We start from the raw sequence: 26454 nt of genomic DNA on the forward strand, positions 1-26454 counted from the left end.
TCCCAACAATTTTTTGAAAGAAGTGAGAATTATTATCCTCTTTTTACAAATGTAGAATCATGGTCTGGACGGATGAATGTCCAAATTTACTTCCAATTTGAGATGACTAATGCAACATTCACTATGTCAGTCTCAACTTCTGCAACCAATCTTGAAGACATCTTATTTCACTACACAAGCTCTGCTTAATCTCTGAAGTCATCAAGCCTGGAAAATGAATAGGATAGAGGGTCCAGTGAAAAAACCACCTGGGGGTGAACATTAAAGACTGTGCAAGGATACCTGTGTATGTAAGAGACATGTCATATCTGCATGCAGCCTGATTCTGCTGATCAATTTGCAGGTAACTTCTAAGTGAACACTGCTAATGAATGGGAGTGTCTCTCATGCTCCTGATTCTTCTCTTTCTTTGCTTTTATAGACCTTTGATGAATAGCGAAAGATTTCCTGGTAGTTCTCTAAGAGCAATGGCCACACATTGCTACATGGGGAATTCTGATAAGACATTAAAAAAAAATCATAATAGGAGTAGTAAAGCATTGGAACAAGGGCTGGAGAGGCTGTGTCATCTCTACACATGAAGAATTTGACAGCTGGACTGCATGAGGCCCAGAGTGACCTGATATAACTGCAATCCAACCCTGCTTGGAGTGGGTTTGGGCTGCCTTACTGCAGCAGTACCTCCTACCTAAGAGTTTTTCTGCGACTGTCCTTCTGTGATGTTTCCACACAGCTTATTCTGCACAGTGGGGTGCATCCCACTGCACTATGGGCATGTTCATTGCTCAAATGAGAAGGAAATAAATGGAGCACATTCCTGACCCACTTCATTTTGAGGATACCATTCGTACAATCATACTCATATATGATCAGTTATTTATGCATGACCCCTTCTAAGTCTCCCCATGACTGAGCAAGCATCATACAAATATATAGTCCCAGTGAGGTGCCACAGTTTGGCTGAGGCAATTAGATCATCATTACTGGAAATAGTAGTGAGCTATATACTGTCTGACATAAGTAAATTCAAGGGAATGAAATACCTCGTTCCAAATTAGAGTATCATCCATCTAGACTTTCTGATAGTCCTGAAAGACAGATGGTCTAGCAAATGGCTATAATCATCATATGGGTACAGTTTAACTCCATAAGACATGTTAAAACAGCAATATTTGCAGACATATCAACCTGCAGAGGTGAATGGGGCCTTCTGACTGGATGGGTTCAGTGAAACACAATGGTAAAATTTCAGAGGAGATTTCCTTCAGATATTCTTCACTTTCAAAAACTAATTTCACAAAGAACTTAAAGATGACCTAAATGAACTGATATATCATTAGTAATAATGAATATGTCAAGCTCTGACTTCATGATCCTTGCTTTGAAACAACTGTTCTCTGAGACAGTTGAAAGACCTTCCAAGGCAGGAAAAACACGAGACCACACGTGCCTCAACAAACAATGTCGAAAAACTACACCTTGTTCAGTAAAAAAGGCCAGAGCCCATTCTCTGTTTCTGAGGCCAAATGCCACAGCAGCTTCTCAAAACATGATGGTCATTTTTGGAAGGGTCATAGGCCCCCTTCTTCCCCCAGCTGTGCCTCTGGTGTTCCTGGGAGTGTACTGACTGCCATGGGACAAAGCACTGAGGAGTAGCAACTCCTACAACAAATAATCCCAGTTAGTTCTCAAAACAAGAGCCTCTGTACCATACTCATTTTAAAGAAGAGGAGTTTCTGGAAGCACATACTGTCTCAAAAGAAAAAAAAAAAAAGAAAACTAAGAAGTTAATCCTGACATGATTTATCACCCCTGTCACCTCATGCAATACTTCAGTTGTTCCCCGTGTCATGATCTGATCCTGTAGTCTTTTCTCCTCTAAGTCACCCTGTTTTTAGAAAAGGGAGAAAAGTCTGCAGGATTAGGTCCTGAACTCCAACCAGTATTCTCCTCAAAGGAAAATGATGCATTCTGCCCGCTCAGAATTGCCATGAGAGTAGGTGGCACAGGGAAATGTAATATTTATTTGGTAAATAAGGTTAGGTTATACTGCTTCACTTTTTTCATTTGAAGAGAGTAGAGAATTTCCTTCTCCCAGATTTATTGGATTCAGTAAGTCACCCATGAATAGAGCATGGGGGGATGGGATGCAGAGTATCTGTGGAAAGATCCATGCAACACACACAGATGGGATTAGTCTACTCATTCCCTAGATGTAATTGCAGTTTCACAGAAATTCTGCTAAAAACACATTTATTTGGCAGTAAATAAGATGACTAATTGCAAAGGATATCTGCACATAAATTCCAGAGTGAAATTTCTGGCACATTTCTAATTGTCATATAAAAGAAAATGACACACTCTCTACTCATTTTTCCTAATTAAATGCAAAATATGAAGTTATTGGTGGAAATGAAGTCTATTTCTGTTTAACCATGAAATGCAGCATATGGTTCCCTGATTATTGGTACACTGTGCAGCAGAAGTCCTGGGTAGATGATTTCAGGGGATGATCTGACCATGCCTGCTGCTGAGATCCACAGAGATACGCTCAATCCAGATTTGAAAATTCTTCTGTATAGAGTTCTGTGAAGGATACGTGGCCCTAAGAAATGACTACTGTATCAGGGCTGTTTGTTTGGGTTTTTTTCTCCAAAGTTCTCTAAATAAAGTGTCATATAAAATTCAAACACAAACTTTGCATGATAATCAAGGCATTAGAACAATTGTTGCTTGCCTGTGACTTGTTTATAAGAAAAGGCTCTTACAAGCACCCAGTACCCAAAGTAACATGAGATATAGTTGGCAGAAGATGAACTCAGATCTTATCTATCCCTAAGCCAATGACAATATTGACTCTTCATACAGGATTTCTAATACTGGAAAGAAAGTTAAGAGAAATTATGTGAAAATCATTTGCTGACAGTTTTGAATAATGAAGCAAAAAATTCCTTTAAAATAGCACACAATGTAAGATATGCCAGTAAATGTAACATTAAACAAAACTGGCCCTGCAACAGCAGTACAGTGTAAGTCTAGGACAGACCAGGCATGTTTCAGTAGTGCAGTGGGAATTCAATGTTGCTGCCTTTATCTGTACACACAAGAAGAGCTCTGTCATTCTGTCCACATAATGAGATGCAAAATATGCCAGTTTATTAATTGCTTAACATCTACCAAACAGCACAGTACTTCCCAAATGGGAAAACACATGCTAAGAGGGAAAAAAAACCCAAACCCCACAACCAAACTATAATTTAAAGTGTGACAATTCTCAGCACTGGACATAAAAGGGATCCAGTAGGAATGCAGTTGGTTGAACACCATCACTTGCCCTGACTGTGAGCCCTTCTTTATGCATGAGGATTTTGAAGTCTAATGAGTATGCACAGAGCATTCCCACTGATTCACCACCACAGAGAAGAGATTTGGCTGGGATTTCATCCAGAAAACAGCTAAGAAAATAACAAAACACAGGTATGGAAAAATCTCTGCTATGCTCCAGGATTCTACCTTCCCTCCATAACAGAGCTACCTCGTGTGACTGCAGCTATTCTCCCTGCTTTGCTGCACATAAACCCTCTCTAAAGCGCATTTCTGACACTTTTTCCTTAGGAAATTCTCCCATACACAAGGAAAATATGCTGCAAGCCAGGGCTCTCACTTGCAAATCTCATACATTGAACTCATCTGCTCTGCACAGGAAACTCAAATGTCAATATCACGATCAAAAAAAAAAAAAAAGCCAGAGAAGCACCATTCTCCTTTTGTTGTTGTTGTTGTTGTTGTTTTTTATTTGTTTGTTTGGGGGTTTTTTGATAATTGAGCTCTGCCAACCCTTCAGTAATCAAAGATCATCAGTCAGACTCATACATACACCAAATTATGAAAAGCCATGGATATTTTCAAACAGGAAACCTAAAATGTAACATTAGCATTCTGGATTTGATCTTTCCAACACATTCATTTCAAGGTCTTTTTTTTTTCCCTTGGCTGCTCCAAGTTGAGGTTTGCATGTGGCCACTTGCCTCCTGGAGCAGGGCCACAAAAAGAAATGCAAAGTATTGTGAGAACTGTGATAAAAACTGCATCTTACAACCCAGATAAGCCTCCTCCTCCACTCATGCTTTGCCAGAGGGAGACAGGTAAGCCCCAGATCTGCCACTCTCCAATTCTCATGTGAAACTTGTGGACATGCTGGTGGTTACAGACCACTCCTGACAGTGGGAGAGAAGGCTGCAGCATTTGTAGAAGCAGTGTGTGGTCAGGATTTTAATGGGATGGGTCAGGAACACAAGCAACAGGGAACTCATGAGGAACAGGCCACACACGGACTGGTGAGAACTCAACCTTTTACTGTCTTTCCACCTTCATGAACACATCTCAGCACCAGGCCATTGACTCATCAGTGCCAAACACAAAATTTCGGATCATGAGATCCACGTACTGATCATGGTTATAGTGACAGTCCTGAGATGCTGGCTACCCCTGGAAATTGTTAAGTCAGAACCAGTCTCTTCAGCTCAGAGATATTAATCTCCTTTCATTTTCTGTCGCTTAAGGAGTGTCAACACTGATAGGACTCAGGACACAAACCTCTCATGTTATTTAAATATATCAGTTTCGGGGAAAACATCAGCAAGATACAGCAACAATATGAGCAGCTCTATCAGCCAGAAACATTTTATATCTAAACCTCAAATTCCCTAGAGAAATCTTCAGACTCAAAAAGCAGTAAACCACTGTATAATTCATCTTCATAATCTTGATGTGTGGTTCTTATCACTGACATACTACTACACTCCTGGCTTTTATTGCAGTCTGACTCCTGTTATAGGTGTCCATTTGGCCTTATTGAGGTATAATGCAATAAAACCACCTTTTCCTGTTTATTTCTTTTGGAGTCAGCAAGGGACTCAGTGGCATTTTCCTGATGGGACATTAAAAGCTAGACCTTACATTTGTTTCAGCAGTGTAAATCTACTGCAATACCACTGATTTCAGTGACAAAATATGTGGTTACATCTAGAGAAAACTGTATTTATTTGGTGGTACAAGCCCTTCATATATAGCTGGAAACCAGGAAAGAATTTAGAGAAAACAAAGCTGTGCATTTGTCTTTTTTTTTTACTCTTCTGCAACTATCTGCTAGTGCCTGAGACAAGGCACTAGACCAGATGGATCTTCTCTCTGCCTTCCTAAGGTCATTCCTATGTTCTTTTTTAGAGCAAAACCTTCAGACGTGCACCTAGCCTACTCATCTATCCTGTAGAATTGCACCTCAGAATCCATTTTTTTAATTATATAAAATATTTGGGTCTTGTTCAAGTGGAGATGTAAATAATGCACTGTATAATACATTTTAAAAATCACCTGGTATTGAATAAACCATTTAATTTAACTTGGTTAATTTGGAATCAATATTATAATTAATTCTGTACTTCATTTGTCTTTCGAAGTGGCGGAACAAACTAGTTTATGTCAGTTCAGCCTTGTAGGAGTGTGTGAAACGCTGGGGCTGTATTCCCTCTTACCCCTGCTAAGTAAGACTTATCAGTGGAAAGGTTCCCCACTTCTAGGAGTGCTTTATAAAAGTAATTCATGACAAAAGAAAACAAAGTTTCACAACTTCATTCATCTGATCTAGTGTCTGATTTGATTTTTAAATCATTAGTTGGACTGAACTGTACTAGCTTCACCTTTAGGTAAATAATGAGGAATTGCCTGCCCGGTGTTCCTGTGGAATGCTGAAGTACTCCTGGGCTCACTTTGCTTGAAAGACGCTCCAGATACAGAGAACATCAGAAAAAAAAATCACAGTTCTCCTGGCTCTAGTGAAGGAAGAGTCTAACGTGCCAGACTCCTCCAGTGCCACCCAGCACAGTACCCAAGTCTCCAGTCGGTATCACAGCCACCAGACACAGTTTCCCTCAGCTTTACAGAGAAAAAAAAAACCCTCAGATTTACAATACAGTGCGTATTTTACATGACAGCAAGGGCAGCAAGTCTTCTAGAAAAGCAGATTGTCACCAGTCCTGCCACTCTTTTGTCTACTAATGACTCTAAAGCTGAAGGATCATCAGAAATGCTGCTCATACTTCATTGGTTTTTCTAATTACTGGTCAACCAGACACATGACCAGGGAGAACAGGCTGAGAGCTCACAAACAGAGCCCACACTGCAAAAAGACCAACTGCTACAGTGGTTAAGTCCTTCTCTTGCAGCAAAGAGCTACTCTGCAGACCTTCAATTCCCTGTGATGTCCAATCCAAACACACCACAGGTAATCATTTTTTAAAACCCTTTCCAAAGCGTTGCATTTATGTTGTATGTCCCTCCCTCAGCAGAATGACCTTCCTATCCCACGGGACCTGTGCAGTGAAACAGAAATCAAGACAAGCTGGAAAACTCTGCTTTCCACTTGTACCCTGAGAGCAGTTTTGAGGTTCCAGTGCCCAACCAGGAGCACCAGTCTCTTGGTTTGGTGTGATGTCAAGCAACATTATAAGTGAAGATCAGTGATGTGTAAAGCAACCAGAAGGCTGTAAATAAAATAGTTAGAAAATGTATGCCCTCATGGAGATATCAGAATGATTTAACGATTTAAAACTTCCTTTCCAGAGTCTTTTAATTCCCACAACTCTTATTTAGCTTAATGAGAGCTGTGAACATGCAGATTTATTCACCAGTATTGGCAAACTCCTGGTACTTTCTTAATGCTCCTATTCCTTTAGCTGTGTGATTAACAAAAAAGTGCTTCTTTTTAGGGAAAAGAAAAAAAAGGCTTTTCATGGTGCAGGGAGTTTTTCAACATCATTTGAATGATCCATTAGAGAGTCAGAATGTCAAACAGTAATTTAAGAAAACAAAACTGTTTAAATTTCCATATTTCTTGGGCAAACATTAATTTCTTGAGAATTCAAATCATGATTTATAAACACCCAAGGCCAACATCCCTGCAATGACTAAACCCCCCTTGATGCTTTAGCTGACCAGTACAGTAAGTACCTATTGATAGCTCAAGTTAACTACCAGTGAACACCGACCTGGAAGCTGGGCTTTCTTTGGTGGGACAAAAATATATTAAAAAGAAATGCTGTGTGCAACGATATCAATTCCCAGCAGTGTTGCTGCAATCTGCCAGTGGTCCAAGGGGTGATGTTCAACCCATCTCTAACTGAGAGGCACTTCTCTGATCCCTTCTCTTGTCACTGACCCAGCTGGACTTCTCAGGAGCCCTCTGGGGATTGTAATGCACTGCCCACAGCCCGAGTCAGACAAGTGAAAAACAAGTGTGCATTTGAATGACTTGCAGATCTTGGAGGCTTTGTCCTTAACATTGTGCTGCTGGCAAAGTCACACTCTCCTAAAGCAGGAGACCATCAGAAATGACAAAATCGGGACAGATCCCTGATTAATACAGTTTGCCTCACTGCCCTTCACTGTTTCTCCAGTGACAAAAGCTGAATATGGGGCTGCTGTTGAAGAGCAAGGCTGAACCCAGATTTTATTAAGAAACACATTTTGCCTTCCCCTGAAATTCCTAAAATTCCTACTTGCATGGCTCAAACCTCTCTGTGGTCATTTTCATCCTCACATAACAGATGCCCCTCTAACACATGTGCTACTGCAGGTTTACTGATTAAAACAGCTCAAAGAAGAGTCTGTGTGACTTGGCTTTTAATAATTTCATTTAACAAGAAAGAAAAAATTAGACAAACCAAAAAACTCCTCATACTTTATTTATTTGTCTTACTGGATAACAATTTTTGGCAAGTGCTGCTACCCAGCTGAATTTAACAGCATACTAAGTTGTTGCAATACTGACAAATACAGAATACACTTGTTATAACAGTGTTAAAAATGATGACAACAAGAACCCAAGCTCTTCTCTGAGGATTTCTGGGAATTTTGTGCCCTTTTCACAACGGAGATCTCCAGAGAAATTCTCTTGTGCCTTACCCAGTTTAAAATATTAAGATGAGCTGCAGCAGGTAGCAAAAGCAGTAGTCAAATGATGTTCTTCCCACACCAGCCCTGCTAACTTCAAAGAAGATGCACAGGGAACAGAGAACAATTAAGACTGGTTTTCTGAACATGCTGGCTCAATAGAGAGCATCACTGCTAAATTTTGTCCAGTAGCTAAAGTATAATTTCAGTTACAGAAATTTTGAGAGACTTACGAGAAGCAAACAGGGGATGGAAAGGCATCCTAAATCTCACATTTAATAATTAACCTTTCTGAGACCAAAAGGGATCAAATTCAAAGCTGAAAACTACTTAAAGATAGTTATGATAGTCAAGAGCACTTTATAAGCAATATTCTTAATGTAGTTTCCACTCTCTTGGGAATGCCAAGTACTGGTTAGCCTAAATATGTGTCAGAAGTTATATCATAATAGTGTTTTGGTACATGAAAAATACTCAAAATGCAAAAACCAGAACTTTGCTGCATCTTAATGTAAAACCATCCCTGGGATCTTTCTTGGACATCTGGTCCTTCTTGTTTGCTTTTTGAATTAGGTATGATATTTTCATCACACCAGATTCCTCGCTTTGGCCTTTTTGTACTACATGTGCTGATAAAATACAGGGGCTTGTGAGCTCTTTTGAGGAAACACACTCAGTTTATTTGAATATCCAGCAGCAACTATAATATATCTGGACAGAGAAACAGAACATGCCATGTCTCGTGCTAAGAAAGCATCTTGCAACTTGCAAAAGGTAAGATAATATTTCTCCTCCTAGCACAAGGGCAGAGTAAGTTAACAGACATATATTTTCATTCTTCATATTCCAGCGTTCCTATGGGGGAAAAAACCTGTGGCAGGAGGTCCATTTGAATAAATATTTCTAACACTTTGGAGCTAGTCAAATTTTTTTAAACAAAAGTGTTGAACCTGCCACAATCTAGTCACTGAAAGCAACACTTCTGCTGGGAATGTGCTAATTTTGATGAAATCTTTAGAAAAGGTGTTTTATGATTTGAATGGACTAAACACGGGAGAGACCACGGGCAGTAACAATAAAGAGAGATAAAATATAATTAGGTGACCAAGACCAACAACTCAGAAGTAGGTCAAAAAATTTACCAGTTTCAGAGTTGAGAGCTGAACTTGGCCACTTGTGTCCCAGGTGAATGTCTTTATTCTGCACATGGCCAATCTGTTTTTCTAGTCCAATTAATATTTAATTGTTTATGCAGCTGCAACAAGAAAGGCTGAGAAAAATCCAGCCCAGAGCAGCAAACTGCTGAATGGTTTGCACATTCCTCGGGGAAGCGGGAGAATGGAAAATGCTCTCTTTCTCTTTGCAGTTTGCCTAGAAGCTCTATTTTATTTTTTTTTACGAAGAACTTACCCTGTTCTTGGGTTTGCACCCACACAAAATAGCAAAAAGAGCATATTTTAAAAGAAACCACCAAAACCAAACCAAACAAACCCACGCACAAACAAAAAAACCCCAAACAAACCACAGACTTGGGCATCTTTGTTGGACAGAAATATTTCTCCCATATATAACCACAAATAAAATGAGTAGTGTAACTTTGGTCCCTTATGGACTCTCAGAGTTAAGACTCTCCCCATTTCAGCTTTTCAGCAAAAGATCCAGTTGCTCCCTCCCTTTTGAGGACACCTCACAGTAGGTTCTACATCAGTAGCACCCACACCCAGAGCCCTACTGGCTTTGGCACTGACACTTTTCTCTCCCAAGACTGCAACCCAAGGTTAGTAGAAGTGATCAGATTCCTCAAAGATTGGCTCATATTAACAAAACAAACAGAAATAAAACCTGAATTTAAAAAAAAAAAAAAAAAAAAAAGAAAGCTTTAATACAGAGAAAAAGATCTGTGATGAGATCTAGTTTACCCAAGTCTTTTATGTGGGGCACTCCTACCCCATCCCTTTTGAGATGGGGCAGCTGTTTCCTTCTGTACTTTTCATCTCCTCTCACCTACCTTTTTGAAATCACCCAAGGTCACTGTTATTGTCTGTTCTCTAGCCTGGCTAAACCCCTTCTGCAGATGTCAGAGGTGTGTATCAGAGCAGATGGCTCTACATTGTCTGATATCCCTTGAAACCTCAACTGGGATGTGTGATATTACCAGCTAACACAGGCCTCCCTCCCTCCCGTTCCTGGTTAATTTTTATTAGCAAATTAAACACTCAATGTGTGCCCTGATGCAGTAGCTACTCAACACATTGCATCCATTACTTATCACAAATGTTTCTCCTGCCATTTCTATCCATCAGTGAACTGCAAATCGAAGCAGCACAACTGTGGATAATAAATGTTTTTCAGAAGGTGCTCAGTACACTGAAGTTACAAAGGGATCTGTGGGAGTTGAATGATTCCAACATCTACCACAGCACTAAATACCAGCTGAACCATCCCTGTTCCAGGAATGGGGCACTTACAGGTGATGTAGCCAGTGACATTTCTGCAAGAAACTATGAGCTATGGAGGCAGCTTCTACACCACAGAAATTAGACACTGATCTGTGCAGAGTCTAAATCTGCACCACATAATGAGAAAATGGCTCATCTTCTGGCACTGCAATAGTCAGTGTGCAGTGGCAACATTTATTGACCTATCCATAGCTGTGACACAATTAATGGCAATTTGATTCCAGCAAAAATGCATGTGATTGACCCTACTTCATTAGTCTGGAGAGTATTTTACAAACTGAGAGCAAAGTGTTGTGATTCAGCAGATGAACTACAACAGCTGATTCATTTAACCTTATTTCAATTCCGACAAACCCAGTTACCTTTCAGAGATAATATATTAATGAAACAGCCTCTATACAAGTATTGGTCCAAGATTAAAGAAAGTAAGTGTCTTTTGTCTGGATTTGTATTTCAAATAGATCTCCATGTGCTTAACTTTATTGATTCAAGCAGTAGGTATATGATTAGACAGACAGATAGATGGAGTGTTTCAACCGATCTGCATTCACGATACCACACAAAAGCATTCAAACAGCATTTTAGCTTTAATCTCAGATATCTGACTCCACATAAATACTTTTTCTAACCAGAACATCAGTTTAAAAAGCTGCAGCTGGAGTAATGGTACGGAGGACTGCAGGACACTTTTGCTAATGACAAACAGTCTCAATGCCTTTTAATTTTAGGCTGGGAAAATAAATAAGGCAGCTTTTCCTAGCCTCCTGCACTGGTGCAGGCACAGAAAAACCCTTGTGGGGCCTCAGTGAAGAACTGAGACTGAAAAACAGCCTTGACATTGACTTAAGTGGGCCAGAGCTCCAGTCCCAAGAGGCAGGAGTAAAGTGGAGCTAGAGCAGCCAGAACTTGAGGGGCAAAACAGCAACGACAAAAAAGATTTTTGACAAAGTGTTTGATTAATAGAAAGCTGATTTTTTTCCTTGTGATGTTTCCAAAATGAGTCTGCTCCTGCCTCTTTTCAAAGGTATACTTGCCATAAACCAAGAGAGACAATGACATTTTTAATTTGGTTCAAAGCTATTAACTTTTTCCCAGCCCTTGGGGAAGAACCAGTTTTCATTTTTGCTTTGGAACTGTTGTAGAAAGAAAAAGTGATCATTTGCACAGCAATATGGATGTGATAGCCTTTGGAATGGGAAAGTGCAGGATCAGATCCATGGTCCTATGGCCTTCCCATACCCTGGAGATGCACCTGGACACTATGGGAAAAGGGAAGAGCATGCAGTCCACAGGGTGAGAAAACACACTAATTACATCTGGTATTTTCAAAACACCAGAAAGAAATTAGGGAACTAATGAAGTTGCTTAATTCCCCTAGGCAATAAGATAATTCCAGCTAGACCAGAAGTGTGAGACAGTACACAAAGAAAACTGCTGTCCCTTTTGGGTCTGGCTGTCAGCTGGGATAGCTCAGCATTTCCACAGAAAGTCAGAGCTGTTTTGCACCCATTGAGAATGGGGCCCCATTTTTAACATTATCTGTATGTTAAAGGAAAGGAAAACCAGCTCAGATCAGACAGCTTATATGCAGTAGCCTGTTAACACAAGATCCACTATAGGACATGATCTGAATTAGGAAACATCTCACTCACCCTGACTTGTCATTGATCACACCTCCTTTAGAGATTTAGAACACATGAGAGGAACACTTTAGACTGAATAAACTTCCAGAAACCTCCAGCAGTGAAAACCAGCATCAGTCCTTTCAGGTCTCAGGTTCCTGAGGGAGTGGGAGGAGGAAGAGCACCAGCTGGCACAGACTGAAGCATGCTGTTGCTGCAAAGGCTACTTGCTTTCACCTTCTTCTCCTTAGATTTTGTTAAGATACTTGTTATTTCTGCCTTCAGCATTCATTCAACACATCTTGCTGGGTTGCTTTGCTATGCCTTTTATTTTCTAAATGGATGGTTCAAGCACATGATTAGCCCTCAGGCTGAGTCAAAGTAACAGGCAAATTAGAAGCCTAGAGGAATTAGGAGCCAAAAAGGCACTTGGAAATGAGCATTGAAAGATATTTACCTTATCTCAGACCTTCATGCCTCCTTCTGCTGTTGCAATAGCCAGGAGCAGATTGTTCTACTTGTTTCTTATGAAGCTGAGGGATTTAATCTTATCTGGTTTCTTGCACCAGAAGTGCATAAAACTTGCTCAGGGTCTGCTGTTTTGTGCAGCTTCCATTTTACACTCCTGTCATACATCATCCTTACTTGCTTGCTCAGTTTTTTTCTTTTTATTTTTTTTTAAATTCCTTTATTATTTTTTTTCTTTTGAAGATAAGCTGTGTACTGCAGAGAAGTTCAGCCTGTGTTGATTAATTCAGCAGCTGTCTCCCTTTGTTTTTCTCGTGAATTTTAAAGATGTAGACTGGATAGTCTTGAATCAATGATATGTTATCAGGACTTTTTTTTATTTTTATCCTAAAGCAAGTAGTAGCCCATTGCTGATTTCCAACACAGAATCACCAGTCATTTCGATACAGTTCAGCTTTAATGGACTGAATCATTGGCTGCTTTTGTCTCTTACATAAAAGAAGAATCAGCCTCAGTAATCAGAGCTAAATCTCAACACCAAGAGGAAAAAAAAAACCACTCTACTTCCCGGTGCCAACCCCCCCCACATGCCCATGGCATAAAGAGAGCACTGTTAAAAGCACTGTTAAAGCCCCTTAGGCAAGGCCTAATAACGAAAGATCTTTTAATCTGGTTAGAGATTTGACCAGTTCTTTGATTATGATCACCAGAAGAAAGACACACTTCACCTATTCAATTACCATTGGATTGTCCTTAAATTATCTGTAGGAAAATTGACCTGGCAGTTTCTGCCATTTCTCATTTTGTACCTTTTACCATCTAAAAATGTTCAGGTACAGGTTCTCCCATGAGACAAAAGACATTTTTTCACCTTATTCTATAAACTCCCTTTTCTGATTATTGTAAGATGTTAAAAAAAAAATACATGTTTTCCCTTTTTTTCAAATCTACTCTTTTCCATATTCAGATTAAAAGGTTTTTCCTACAAAAGACAGTTTTGCTGTGTTTCAGTTACACTGGCATTACAAGACATACTTCCCCATGACACATACGTGTTCACTTGCGTGTATCACCTTGGCAAAAAATATTCTCTAGGAGAGAAAGGTTCATGAACCTCACCTCTCAAATACATTTCTAAGTATCATCTTATAATGTGACACCCCTAAGTTCAGCAATAGGGCATAGGAAAGGACACAGATCCCAGCCCAGCACTGGAGAGAGAGAACCATCTGCTCATTGGGGTGGTTGTTTTTTAGTGAAGGCTCCTATTCTCTAAACTTTGGGACAATAATTTCTGAAAACATTGCTATACAGAGCATTCGGGGGAAAAAAAAAGGTAAATTAAAGCAGACTGCTTCAAAATTAGGGCTCTCAGTGTTAGTCAAAGGGACAACGTGATCAGGACTTGCCAGCAAGGTGAAAGGCTCAGTTATTCCTGGCCGGGAAGTTATTGTTATTCATGTAGATGCTCTAAGTTCTGCTCTTGTCCTGGTGGTATTTTAAGTGTTTTTAACACATTCAATTGTCCTAACAGGAGAATCAGTTGAAATTCAAGCCAAAAGGAAGCAAGGCCAGGCCAAAAGATTTCAGCAACTCGGTGGTCCAGCTCAGGACTGTGGCACAAGAGAGAGGCATTTCCTCTGTCTCCCATTGACTCGGATATGCTGGAAGCAGCTCTTCTGAGAAAATAAGTATTTGTTACTGCAGGATGTAACAGTTTCCTACCAGATGAACTCACCTGGAAGACTGGAGGGTTTGAGTACAAAACTATTAAAAGCTCCACAACGCAGAGCAAGAAAAGGGAGCCATGTAAGTAATGGATTTTTTGCCCTTTTTCTCAGTCTCTGGTTTCTAGACAATTTTGGTTGTAAGAAGTGTGGATCTGCTACACAGATTGCACTACAAGAGTAACCAGTGACAAACAATTCCTACTAGTTGAAACTTGCCAGAGTAGTAACCTACTATTGTATAACTCCAGTCTTATCTACAAAGAACCTAGATTGTACTAACAGTACTGGAACACAACCAAGCTGGCGTGAAAGCATCAATTCACACATTCTTCATGGTTTTCAAGAGAGAAACTGAGTTGCACTGCAGGAATGAAACACAGACACACTCCCTGCCCTCTAAATAGGCAAAGTCCTCTGCAGGCTTTTCTGTTGGGCTGCACTGCCAAAGGAAGCAACAGTATTTCAGTCTCTCAGAATTACCAACTGAGCTACTGGCCCAACAGTTTCTGAAAAACACAAACAAATTAGTGAATTTTAAATATGATCATATGATCATGCACCAAAGGAAATAACTTCAGAGAGATACAGCTGGAAAAAAAACCCCAAACAAACAGAACATTTTTTTAAAGGATGTTGAGCTCACCTCCTGCTCCCCACAATAAAATGAATGAGATGCCCTCTTATCCCTCAATGAGAACAAACACAGTAGCCTGAAAATCTGACACAAAGGATATATTACAATGCCCTTGCAATGTTTCGTACATGTAAGACCAGTTTCCACTGCACCATTATTTCTATTGCAAAAGGTTCTAGTCAAAATTGCTTTCACAGTTTCAGGCATTGTGACTGATGCATGACCCAGCTTAAAGACAAGTGGAGTTTTATTTGAACTACACGGAATGTCTGAATATGGAAAAGAAAGGAAGAGAGAGCAAAGGTAACAGGAATAGAATAACACGGTCCCACAGATGTACAGCCTGACCATCCACAAACTCAGTGTCAATTAGAAAACCGATCAGTTGAGTCACTAGTTTGTTAGATTGAGTCCCTTCTTTTTGGCTAAATTAAGGTTAATGGAAAGAAAAACATAAGGACTTAGCTATATTTGTTCAACTCTGGACCCTTCACTTTAAGAAAGACATTGAGGTGCTGGAGTGAGTCCACAGAAGAGAAAAGCAGCTGGGGACGGGTCTGGAGCACAAGTCTGATGAGAAGCAGCTAAGGGAGCTGGGGGTGTTCAGCCTGGAGAAGAGGAGGCTCAGAGGAGACCTTATCACTCTCTGCATGAAAGGAGGTTGTAGCCAGGTGAGGGTTGGTCTCTTCTCCCAAGCAACAAGTGATAGGACAAGTAGAAATGACCACAAGTAGCATCAGGGAGGCTTAGATTGGATATTAGGAAAGAAGTTCTTCACTGAAGGAATGGTCAGACATTGGAATAGGCTGCCCAGGGAAGCGATAGAGTCACCTACCCTGGAAGTGTCAAAAAAATATCTAGATGTGGCACTTGGGAACACGGTTTAGTGGAGGACTTGGGGGTGCTGGGTTAACGGTTGGAATTGATTACCTTAAAGGTCTTTTCCGACCTTAAGAATTTGATGGTTCTATGATTCCATAGTTGTTTCAGAGACAGGTGAAGTTTTCTTGAGGACATTGCCCCAGTTAAGAATTATACAAACTACTGAGGAGTCATCAGGTGAGATACTGTTCTCTGTATGTGTATACTGTCTGTTTGTATTTCTGAGAAATTTTGCTCTCTGTAACAAATGGCTAGACCTTGAAAATGATGAGATTGCATATAAATAACAATATCATCAAGCTTAAATTACATAAATGCATTATCAATTTCTCTTTACAGGAACAAATTCTGTTCCACCTTCATTTATGTGTCAGTACAAATTTTTGAAGAGGCACACACAGATGGTGTAATAGTTTGTGTCATGAGATCATTTAGTAATTAACCATTAATACAATAATCTTTGGGCACATTAGGGTAGTGTTAAAGGCCTAATTCAGAACTGCATATCTTTGGAGATCTTGCTGAAAACTTCTACTGTTTTCTCACTTAATTTTACATAAGTAAAGCATGATGGTACATATCTTCTAGGAGAACATCCATATGCCCTTAATCCAGGGAGAAAGAGAGAAAGAGGGTTATATCCAGGGAGTTGCTTTGATATTCTTCCAGTTTCTACTTGAATGACAAACCCTATCTCAGCTTTTTGCTCCCTTATTCTCATGGGAGAGCAATTTCAAGAGAGCTACCAGTAGCCTTGTTGTAAACACCTAAATAACATACTTTATCTGTATAAGACTGGCAAGAATGAAAGATCTGAATATCTTTCATAGAGAAATAGATAGAATTTTGGCTGAAACAGAGGCAGGACACTTCAATCTCAGTACAAAGTGGGACACACTGTTCTGAATTTCGTTTAGTTATGTTAATCAGCTGAACAACTTGAGAGAAGAACGTCATGAAGGGTAACCAAGGGGAGAGGTGATAAGGCTCATTTCCTTATCAGCTGGACAGAAAGTGGAACAGAAAGGGTTTATCAAGAAGAAAGGCTTAGAAAAAAATTGCAATTCAAAATAAAAATGAATCTGTTGTGTCTGTATTGCTAATATCCAGCAAAGTTGTGCACTTTATCCCAAATTTCCTTCCTCAAAGGTATTCTGTACATCTCTCTTGAGAACCAGGATCAGCAAGGCAGAGATAAAGTATTTTGCCAAAAATGTTCTTCTCTGAGTACTGGCTCTTCTGTCCTTTTCCAGTTATCAGCACAGAAGTATTTGGGTGCAAAGTCACTGTTTCACTCACATAACTCCAGGAAGGTGTTTGGAACATTAGAGGAAGTACATCACATTGTGAGGTTTCCAAGTAAAGAGCCCATTGGTGATTTGGATGTCAAGAACACTTTTTTTGTGGTGGCTTTGGGCATACTTTGGAAGCTTTTTTATTTGTTGCTCTCACACTACCTGATTCTAAAAAGCTTCTGATAATCAGTTTGGTGAGCTTTAGGAGAGCTGTTTAAAGAATAGAAGGGAGAGGATCAACATGTGTTACTTTTCCAGCGCAGGAGGCAGCCACAGAGTGATTTTCTGTATCCCATATGGGATAGCAACATAAAAACCCCAGACATTTCCTACTTGTGTGCTTAAGAGTGTTGTTCAGGTTGGTTATTCAAAAATGTCACTATTTCCATAAAAAAGCATCCTGCTGCATGGCAGTTGTAATGAGATGGGCTGTGTGCGTTTTCCCCTCAGTGTAGATGCAGATGCAGTGATAGCTAACTACATCATGAGCAAGGGCTGTGTTTTGAATAATAGCTTGTTGTGTAGCAGCAAGTGTGTAGGTTTTCTATGAAGAACACTTTATAGATTGCTCCTTTTGCTGTTGAACACGATACCTACAAAGTTTTCCTGGTATAGGAATATTCTTACGACAATTTGATGGAGGACAAGGTAGTTAAAGTATTTGTGCTAAAACAAAACAGAGAAAAGACTTGCTACCTGTCAGACTGAAGAATTACATGTCCTACTCCTTTCAATCACATTGTAAGTGTGAATAAACTTGCCTGCTATCCCTGCTGAAAATTCACTCTGGATGTCCAGCTGTGATTTGATGATGCTTTACAAAACCCCATCAGCTGTTAAAGTCCATTTGCTCTGGAGATTTCATTATGTGAATATTTCAAAATCCATTTGTCAATGAATAGCAGAATGGCCAGTGCTTTCTTGGGGGTTAATTCTCACTGAATGTTTGTTGCCTTTCTACTGACAGCTGAATGACAAACCAGTGCAAGCAAACTATTTGAAGTAATAAGAAACAAACCTATTTCTATGCTAATATGTTTGAAACACTACATTTCTCTGACAATATTATAATGTTGGAGTCTATAAAATGTCTACGGAATATTTGTTCTGTTTCTGTGTTAATAAACAAGAATTCATTATTCTAATTTTGTCCTTCATTCTCTGTAACCTTTGCAGAAAGAAAAAAAAGGCTCGTAAATCGTGGTGATAAATTAGCACAGAGAACTAGACATATTTACATGGACATAGACTTCATATTGAAACACTAATTACCGCAGGCAAATTTAGTTTTCCCTTTAATCAGATTTTACAGGTAATTAGCAGTCAACTAAGATTAATTACAATTCATTTTGTGTTAATGTCATCTTTTGGTCACAGAAAGTTTACACAGTATTTTATTTACCAGATGTAAAGCTAATTCTTACATAGACATACCAAGGTTGCACAAACATGTTTTTAGTTCACCGCACACCTCTTACTTCTCTTAGAAATATGCTTTTGCATGAATACCTTTGGGTCTCCAGAGAGCCATGCAAGATCCCCAGGCACACCAAAACTCCTGTAAAGCTGCAAATGTCCCACCCAACCAGACCTCCACATTATTCAGCTGCACTCATAAGGGTTATCAGGACTGTTAAGCTCAGTACATTCAGTGTGAGACCACACTTTTATATTCCACCCCATGTTGCAATCCATGTGCTGTAGCCACTCAGAAGTCTTATACAGGAAACTCACTGCCTCAGGGGCTAGTCCTACCTGGATGAATCAATCTGATTCACCAAATCTCACTCTTAAATTAATAGAGCCTCCATTTCCCGTCCCCTCCCAGGCCACTTTATAGAGATGTGTGAAGTCCCTCGTCAAATAATTGAGCTCACATTACAGAAGTTATTCTCTACAGAATCAAAGAACCTCTTGACCTGTCACTGTTCAGGGATGTGAAAATGGAGAGCAAAGGAAATGAGGTTTTAGGCCTCATCATGAATAGTCAGCAATTAGAGCTGCTAACGAAACCAGAGAGCATAGAAAACTACATCTTCTGAAAACCTGATCAGAAAAAGAGCTGTAAAGATCATACACAAAGCTCAAGGGAGGCTCATGGGCTCCAGCATCTCAGGAGGCATCAGGGTTTAACTCCAAACATTCCACTTCCTGGGGCAGGACATTTGAAAATGGTATCTTGGGTATACCTCATCTATTCAGAACAGAGAAAAGGTCTATCAAATAAAAACCAGAAACTGAAAGACAGAAAACAGCAGTAACCAGTTCCCAGGAGAGCCACAGGGCCTCTGTGCAAGTGGAAAGGGTGGCCCTGAGCAAAACTCACTAGTGAATAATCTCTGCGAAAGGGCAAATCCCTCTGTGGAGAACCACTGGCCCTGTTTCACACAGGCGTGATCTCGCTCAGGTCCCAACACATAGTGCTTCCCTTCTGACTGCCCCTAAGCCTTTATAGACATGGAAAACTCTAGGATGTGGGTGACACCAAAATTCTGTGAATGTGGGGACTTGGCATCACAGTCAGATGGAGGAGGTAAGGGCAGGGAACCACTGAATTGATCTTTCCTCCTGTCACATGCAGCTTGTGCTAACTTTGTGCTGGTGTCAAGTGAGAAAACACTCACTGATGGGTTTTAATACTCCTCTCTAAACCAAAAAGGCTTAAATGTCACAGTCTGACCTCAGACAAGCAAAACCAAAATGACAGAAGTCATTGTGGAGATTCATACAGACATTTCTCTCCTCTGTTTTCCATTGCTTTCTTCTCATCAGCCTCAACAAAACAAAACCAAGAAACAACCAGAAGTACCTGAACCAAAACTGAAGAAGTGGATACATAACTTACAGTGACTGTTCAGTGTGTCTGACTGCAGAGTACACTGGAACTGCTTAGCCTGAATGAGGAAATAAATCTGATTGAGAGGCAAATAACTGGGACTATTTCAAACTCACTTTAGGCAGCAAAGCAGAAACACACACTCAGTGTGTGCTCTCTGCAAAGCTTCCAGCTGCAGTTACAAAAATCACAAAATGCATTTCTTGGTGTAAGACCAGAGTTTGAGGAACTTTTTCCCGCATAACAACATGGAAAAGTCTTTTCCATTATATCAATTCCCTCCTGCTCAAGTGAAAAGTCTCTTGAGAACCTCTGCCCCAGATAAAACCAACCCAATGCCTGGAGACCATTGAGCAGGAGAATGCTTGTCAAGTCCTTCTTACAGTGGGGTAACATGGCATTTGAGCTGCCCATGGAGCTGTGATAATGTAATTCTGGAGTCACAATACAACTGAACAACAAAAACCCATCAGAACTCTATTTTTAACTTCTTGGGATGAGTCATTTGGCAGTGAAGTAGTTCAACAATACCCTGCACTGATAACCAGTTTTCATCCAGTAATTTCTAAGCACTTTACTTGGTAAAGCTTAACCTACTTCATCCCTGTGAACTAAAAGCTACTCCACAGAGTTTTTTAGAGGAAAAAGTGAAAGAAGGTCCAAGATGAACAAATGGTATTACAAACTGTAATGATCAGTGATAAAATTAGAAACAGGAATAGAAACACTGACAGGCCAATTTTCATACATTAATCTTGGAAGAGTATTTCTCCCTGCAACTGTGTTGCAGAGGTGATCACAATGATTGACTGCAGCAGTCAGACCTCCTAATAGAAACAATTGTATTAAAATTAATTAATTTAAAATTTAAAGAATTAATTTAAATTAATGAAAATTAATTCCGCCTGCACATCAATTCCATCTTTGCATTTTCCTAATTAGACCCTACAAGCTCTTTTGTTTATCGATCATACATCTACCACAGACAGAACGTCATCATCACTGTCTGGCACCAGAGTAGCTGTCCAGGTCCACACTGGCCTCTGCAATAAGTGTCTGACTGTGAGTCTGTGCCATCCCAGCACCATGGTGCCATGCCAGGCTGTGGGGTCCCACATGACTGGATCAGACACTCCCAGCTGGTGTGAATAGGCATTACACAGATGTAAAATTCCTGTTACCACTGTGTAAAATTCCTCTTCCCCCATTGAAGTAGATGTGTATAGAGAAATGGCTTTTCCTTCCCAGCACTTCTATGTCTTAGGCTTTTATTAAACTGGGGAATGACAGCTCTACCAAGACCCTAATATCTGCTTAATATTAGGAGGATATTTTTCCTGTCCCCTTCATCACCCAGCACGGTGATCCATGCAATAATACAGGAGTCAACCAGGTGATGCAGAAAAACTAAGTCTACCACCTGTACTCAAGAAAGCAAGCTGAGATGTTAAGGCCTATGGAGGAGGACCTGTTGCTCTTATTCCTGCACAATTCCCACTTGAGGACATGGACAGACCTGACATAATGTTTTTAATGGTCCCAGCTATTCAGACCCTCGAATCCAACTCTATAAGGGTCCAAGGGATGGCCCTTACTGCTGCTGAGCAGTAATGCTACCACAACGTGGTTTCAGAGAAAAACTTTTCAGATGAAGTTGCTGCATGTGTGAAACTAAAGTAATAAATGTGGCAAAATAACACTGGGGCTCATGATGACATCTGTGTGTTTGCACAGCACCTTGCACCAGTCCTGCCTGGGGCCTCAGAGCAGTGCTTGGCATTAATATTGTTCCCTACAGACAGCAAGTTCATTAAACTCAGTCAGGAAGCAAACTGAATTCAGTAGACAATGGAAACAGCACAAGACCAATTAAGTGAGACTTCATACATCATAAAGGTGTAAGAATTCTTAGAGGCTTCCACTAGATTTCAATTAAAAAGTCCTGTGTCAACAAGCTAAACAAGCCATTTATCAAGAGGAAATAAAAAAATGGAGACAACTTTCAGTGCTTACATAAGATAGAGTATTTAAAAGTATTGTAGCTTATGCAATATTTCAAATGCAAAGCGAGGATACAAAACCCACTTTATGTCAAACAAGTTCTTAATACATACTACATAAACTTTAAAATCAGCAAAAATTTATAACAAATGGGTTATATCTGTCTTTGCTAAGAAACTTTTAATTCTTTTCTCTTTCAGTACTGCTCCATAGGTACTGCTCTCTAAAGTCTTAATTCTTTAAAATACCTGAGGCTGTTGTTTATATTTTTCCAAACAGCATGTTGGAGCACACCAGCACCAGCTTTTATCTCTTCTACAGGCTTCTTATCTTTCATCCAATCCAGAGTATCAATATTGTCCATTGCTGTGCTCCATTTTCTTCCTTTGACTTAATTTGTACTGATGCAATATTTTCATTCTTTCCCAGTATCTCCTTATGACAGAAACACCTTCAAGAGCAGTCAAAATACTTTAGTTACTTCTCCCTGGTTCTGAGTCACTTACCTCTATTCTGAATCACTATGAAACACTGCATTAAGTGCTATACTTAGAGTATATTGCAAATATAATGGGATTTGAAATACATTTCAAAAATCAACTCATGTCATATATCAATATGAGCAATGCATCAGGAGACTGCAAATACATAACTATCTATAAGTAGAAGTAAAATCCTCATCCTTCATGTAAATTAGACAAATAAGAGAGCAAGTTAGCTATTCTAAGTAATGTTGGGCATCTAAGTTTAAACTATATTTTCAGAAGATTTTGAGGGATCTCATCCTCTAACTCAAGAGAAAGAAGCATTTCATGAGGTCTGACTCATTATCTTGGCTCATGGATTCCCAAACCATGGTGCCTGGTCCAGTAGTCTCTGGGCCACTATCGGTCCACAACACACCCCAGAAAAGAGACCCCCAAAAGGTAATATGATTCCCACATTGTCAAAACAAGAACAGAAACAAAACAGAAAAAATGCCAACAGCAAATGAAAAGGCAAAGTTTTACCTAAACTATTTTCTTATGTAATTCTGCACAAGAAGGTTTGTAATTCTTTTTTAAGAGTATATAGTCTGCGAATAAGAAAGGGTGAAGACACTGATGTATAGACATGCAGAGAGCATCCAGAGAGTGGATGCTCTCAGAGTGTTGGTGTACCTTGCTTTTTGTTCGTTAGCCTGCTTTAAAAAAGCCAAACTTTACAAGAACCTGTTGAGAGCTTGAATCCTTATATTTTGCAAGTTCCCAGCATATTATGATACAGCTAGACATGTCTATAGTACTTTCTTAAGGCTTCTATTCTTTGTAGGTAACTGCTTTAGCTGGTGCTTTCATATGGCATAACCCTTATTGCAGACAGGATAGGACCATGGTACAACTTTTCTCTTACAATGTAGTGCACATTGTGGCTGATTGGAGATTGTTAACTTGGAGTCTTCTCCTTGGGATGCTGCCCCTCTTTGGTTTGAATTTGAGCTTAAAATTGAGTTTACAGTGCACAAGCCGATGGTCTGTTTGGCATTCTGCGCTGGGCATCACGCGGGTATGGAGGACATCGCGGGCATCTCTCTGTCGCACTAAGATATAATCAATGAGGTGCCAATGCTTAGAACGGGGGTGCATCCAGGTTGTCTTCAGACTATCTTTCTGCTGAAAGATAGTATTAGTGATGGTGAGTTGTTGCTCTGCACAGAATTCTAGCAGAAGTCGACCATTGTCGTTGCAGTTTCCAACACCATGCTTGCCTAATACTCCTTTCCAGGCTTCAAAATTCTTGCCTGCTCTGGTGTTGAAATCACCAAGGATAATGATCTTATCGTCTGCAGGAACCTTTTGGGTAAGGAGGCGCAGGTCAGTGTAAAATTTATCTTTTTCAGCAGGGTCAGCTTGGAGAGTTGGGGCATATATACTAAAGATGACAACATATTGCTTGTTGTTTAGCGGAAGGCGTAGGGAGATAATACGGTCAGAGTGACCTGTCGGCAGATTTTCGAGTTTAGGGACAATGGAGTTTTTGATCATGAAGCCGACTCCTGAGAGGTGTTTTTCGGTTCTGGGCTTGCCTGACCAAAAGAGTGTGTAACCGGTACCATGTTCTCTGAGGCTGCCTTCTTCATGAAGGTGAACTTCGCTGAGAGCGGCGATGTCGATGTTGAGACGAGCCAGCTCATGGGCAATTAGGGCAGACCAACGCTCAGGACGTCCGCTACCCGCATAATCGAGCATGGTTCTGATATTCCAACATGCTAGAGTTAATTTAGGTACACCTTTGGAGGCAGGTGCATGCCTTTGTCTTTTGCTCTTTGTGTGACCGCATTGGAGGAAGATGCCCGTTGGACTGCGGTTAACCAACCGGGTGAAAGTGGAGATGAGCTTTGTTTAGGCCACCTTTTCTAGGCCCCTCTCCGAGTGGAGCAAGCAGTGCTGTCCTTGAAAAGGCTGCTTGGTCGTTCAGGGTGCTGCCCCAAGAGACTCCCTGAAACAACATCTCAGCCTTGGCCATATTGATCACCATAACTGGTCTACTCTGGCCTCCAATCGGGAGGCCTGGAGACACACCATCTATAACGCAGCTGTCTCCTTTGAGAACTCACGCAGGATCACTCTCGAGGAAAAAAGGCAACGCAGAAAGAACCGTATCTTACAAAATACACCATCTAAGGAGTCTTTCTGCTGCGCCTTTTGCAATCGGATATGTCTGTCACGTATTGGCCTCATAAGCCACCAGCGTGCCTGCAGCAAATGTGGATAGTGCCTTCCCAAATCTTCGTTCGCGAAGCCTAGCCATGATGAGTGCACATTATAAAAAATCTTCATATAACCCCTCTTGATTCAATGTTTCCCAGTAGTACTAGTCCAGCTTTCTGCGATCATTAATGAAAATATAAGGCTGGAATTTCCTTCTTCAGCAACAATACACAGCAGGAAACTGTGCAGTATGACTGAAAGTGATTAATAAGACTTCCTTGAAATAGGGCACTGGCAAAATTCCCCTAGTACTTTCAAACTCCAGTCAAGAGAAATCAAACAGAACAAAACAAGAAAGTGGTCCTCAGTTTCTATACTGAGGATCAGAACAATGCTCTAGCTGAGTGGGTACCCTATTTCCAAGTGTCACTAACACTTTTAACCTCAGAGAGATGCATATGTGCTCCACAGACAACTAGGAGAAACCCAGAACAAGTAGGACTCTTTGATAACAGCACATTGGAGTATAAAAAGCTATGCCTTAGAGAACAGAAGGATTAGTTAAGCAGAAAACCTGGCCCTGCACGGCCTCATTTAAAACTCCCAAATTGAGTGAATCCTTCAAATAATTTAGTAACATTATTTACTTCAATAAAGAGTAGATTCTGCAGGCCCACCAAAGGAATATTTCAGTATATTTAGGTTCTTAGGCAATTTCCATCATTTCAGTTCTGATTTTATGATGAAAGTTAAGGACTAAGCTCTGAAGGGTGTCCTTACTCATCTGCTTTCTGGGAAGGTAGGTTATGTGTATTTATCATTGTGAGGTTAACTACTTTCATTTAAGATTATGAGGTGTCCCCTTGTTTGATCTTGGTAAACTGGGATAAAATTTCATCCTTCCTAAAGATGACTTGCTTGATCAAAAAATAATCCAGCAACTGATAGTGACACCAAAAGATAGATTTTATTAAGAGATGACACAGGACAGTCATAACTATTTTGCAGAAGGAAAGAATGAAACGCCAGCAGTTAAAACTGAGAGCACCACAACTGAGTAAGAAAAAGAGAAATCTCTTATTTAAAATGTGCTGGGGGAAAGAAAGAACCTCCAACGAAATTCTGCACACAGAGATGCAAAATATCATCCTCTCATACACCTAAATCATAACCTATTCTCTACTTCCAGCTCAATGAGTGCCCTGAGGCCAACAACTGCTGCCTTGGTGAAAGAAACCCACACTACCACAGTAAGAGCTTTCCTCTTGAACCAAAATACATCTTCTAAAAGCACCTTACACGTGTGGACAAACCTATTAAATAATTAGTAAATAAGAAATAGAGTCTTTAAAATGGATGTCCCAAAAATGTAGCAAAATACTGAGAACAAGTATTACCTACAATTTTCAATAAAGGAAGATCTTTGGGATAGATCAAACAGCCTGGACTCCCTTTTAATTAAATGAGACAGCACAACTGTCTTTTTGTAATCCTTCGAAAGAAGAAACTAAACCCTAGAATTCTTGATGTTTTGAGCCTTTTTTAAAAATGCAGAAAGTGCAAGTATCAATGCATTTATAAAATTTACATAAAATGAACGATATTTTATTCTGTGTTTACATGACCATTTAAAATGTTTCCTGCAATGGATTGTTTCCCTTGGATTGCAGACAGCAGGGGAATCCTGTACAAAAGACTGCAGACTGTGATAGCCCAACAGTGATACAGAATTCAAAGCCTCACTACTGTGAATTTTACGGTTCTCTCTTCAGCGTTTCATAAAAGGAAGACAATCAGAGAAAACAAAATGTATTTTCATGGGTACTTCTAAAATTAACATTGACAGAAAAATTTTCAGCTGAACATCACTGTTTGATGTGTCATTAT

General features: G+C 40.0%; 1 protein-coding gene and 1 long non-coding RNA gene across 7 annotated transcripts in view; one reads left to right on the forward strand and one right to left on the reverse strand.

The window, feature by feature from the left end:
* Positions 1–26454, reverse strand: part of DPP6 (dipeptidyl peptidase like 6) — a 550202-nt gene that overhangs the window by 199274 nt on the left and 324474 nt on the right. The gene's annotated exons all lie outside the window — the stretch shown is intronic.
* On the forward strand, positions 6175–25953 carry LOC116786461. The gene is made up of 3 exons (XR_004356946.1): positions 6175–6283; positions 14034–14308; positions 25757–25953. It is a non-coding gene; the product is annotated as an uncharacterized LOC116786461 (long non-coding RNA).

Source organism: Chiroxiphia lanceolata, chromosome 1 (genome assembly GCF_009829145.1).
Source record: "Chiroxiphia lanceolata isolate bChiLan1 chromosome 1, bChiLan1.pri, whole genome shotgun sequence".
NCBI classification, from domain to species: Eukaryota; Metazoa; Chordata; class Aves; order Passeriformes; family Pipridae; genus Chiroxiphia; species Chiroxiphia lanceolata.